A 2744-nucleotide genomic window follows, 5' to 3' on the forward strand; every position below is an offset into this window, starting at 1 on the left:
GCTGTTAAAAGGGGTGTAAAACTGCCCAGAGATGTTCCTGTAAGGAGTTGTCAACTGCTGTAACTCAAAGAAAGTGAGAAAGAGAATTATTTCATGCTCATAACTAAAGAAAATACAGAAAGGATTCAGTTAGTAAATACAGTCAAATAAAAGTTTAATAATAAACATAATGGAAAAATACATACAAACAACATAAATACATGATAGAAAACCAGCTCTCTTGCAGATTTATCTGAATTTTACATTGCATTTTGTCTGACACCAAATGATCTTACTGCATTTTTTTTGCAGGCATGAAAGAGAATAAATGTATAACTCCACTTATCTCTTGAAACTCAGCATTTAGCTTCTATACAAATTACATAATAAAGAACAGGCCACATGGACACCTGAAGAGCTCTCACATTGTTGAATCTGTAATCTTTGACTTGGAGTCTGACTCCAACTAGACTGAACCTGCTTTGCACTGTACACATTGTCACACTTCATGAAGTTCATGTTGACTCAAAAAGCCTGACTAACCTGCTACTGTCTATACATGAAGAGAGAAGTAATGTGTTGGGTTATGATAGACCCACATACTGTACACATGATCAGGTATGGTGTTGATAATGGTAAGAAACCTCCATGGAACATACAAAAAAACACCATAAAAGTCTAGCTACACTACCATTCAAAAGTTTGGGTTGGTAAAATGTTGTTTAATGTTTTAATGTTTTTAAAAGAAATCTCTTATTCTCACAAAGACTACATTTATTTGATCAAAAATACAGAACAGTGTAAGAAATAAATCTGTAAAATAACAGAAAAAGTACTGGCAGCTCATTACCAGGACATTATCCATAAATTTTACAGAATGCAATGAAATTGCGAAATTCAAAATAAAACACTATATAAATAAATACTAAAAAATTCTTTCAAATTAATACATTGTGCCCTATTTTTGTAACAATCTATAACAAAATCTGCAACAAGCAAGTCTTTACTAGTCAATTTTGATCAGTTTAATGCTGAATAAAAGCATTAACTTCTCTTAAAACAGTATATGGGAACTATTCTTTCAGATAATCAGATTTCCACGAACACACAGCAATATGATACTGCTAGAACTTGTTTGATGATTCAAAAGATATAGGACCCAAAGCAAAATGATATATGAAGGTGGCAGTGTGGGGGCTGAGCCACAAGAAAACAGCAAGCCTGGGCTTGACATCAGAGTTAGGCAAAACGGTTATCCTCTGGGGCGAGTCTATCATTTGTAACTGAGAGCACATGCATCACACAACCTTGAGTCAAACCTCACTTTCCCAGGGGCTGGGTTAACATGAGGTTAAAGAGTGAGCCTGGGTATGTGTGTATGTGCATGTGCAGTTTAGGGGTGGGAGAGGGACGTCACTGATCAACTATGCATGCTAGATTCCCTAAAGACACTGCAGGTGAATAGGGTAAAAATATGAACTAATAGTTATCACATACTTACCCAGTTGATTGATTACATTGATAATTGCAAACATTTTTTGTATTACAAGTTACAACATATATTATGTTTAAATATGTAAATGAGGCATTATTTCATGAAATATGAGCTAATTTGCATACATTTCTAGTACAAAAATCTGAACACTGGATTAAGTCAGTTTCAAAATTCTTGTTTATTTATTTATTTTTTTACATATTAGAGTCAAATGTTTTTACAGAGGGAATTTTGGGCATCTCTTTTTGTCACTCCATAATTCAGATAAATCTTTGAACAGCCAGAAAACAATATATTTTCACAATTTTGGGGGGAATAAAATGTTGTATACAATCAAGCAAGTTATATATGAAAAATCCCTCTGTAAACATCTTCAGAATATAGACAGGACTAAAAATGTAAAGTGTGGTGTGTGTAAGTGCTACTGAAGTGGAGATTTATGGCTCAGTGTGTAAGAGAAAAAACTCATTTAGAGAAAACGGCCTTTAAAAATATGTATTGTAATTGAAATCTATTGACACAAATAGATAAAGTGCTATAAAATAAGCACTTAACGGTGTCTTTTGGATGTTTTCTTTCTACTAGTCTTTATCAACACTTTATGAAAAGCCAAAAAGCCCAAAATCTCAAAATTTACAGGTGCATGAAAAAATAATGTTTTTGCCTGCAGTGAAGTCAAAGACTCCCCTTAAAGAAGTCAGTAAATAACAATAATATATTTAATAGGTTTTGAAGTTTAGAACTAATATAGAAGACTGGGAGTGAGTGAAAGAGATGAATATAGACAGAGTGAGACAAAGGTCATCTAGACATGCCTTTGCGTGCACAAACAGTGGAAGATGACAAAAAGTGCCATTGATGGAGCAGCACAATGCAAACTACTGACAAACGCTTGAATCCCATTATACCGCTTTTCCTCCAACTGTTTGATTCCTTTTCGTGTTTGCATTGCATAGCAGTGCTGGGGAGTTTAGTGACAAAAGCTGTCATTGTGCTCACAGGTTAGAGAGAGACAGAGAGAAAGAGAGCACAAACTATGGCCCATTCCACTTCCTCTTTCTGTTCTGGCCTGGTCAGCTATGGCTAAAACTGACTGGTCATGCAAACATTTATGACTGCACAACCTGAACAGTCTAGTCAGATTGCATTAATTATATGACCTCTTAAAATAACCATATAGTGTCTGAAAACAGGGTTCCCTTTCAGTCAGTCACGTTCGACGTTACGTCAGTCGTGACTGACGAATTGGGATCTCGCCCGAGAGCCCAAT

The sequence above is a fragment of the Sinocyclocheilus anshuiensis genome, unplaced genomic scaffold (genome assembly GCF_001515605.1).
Source record: "Sinocyclocheilus anshuiensis isolate Anshui unplaced genomic scaffold, SAMN03320099.WGS_v1.1 scaffold3274, whole genome shotgun sequence".
Taxonomy (NCBI): Eukaryota; Metazoa; Chordata; class Actinopteri; order Cypriniformes; family Cyprinidae; genus Sinocyclocheilus; species Sinocyclocheilus anshuiensis.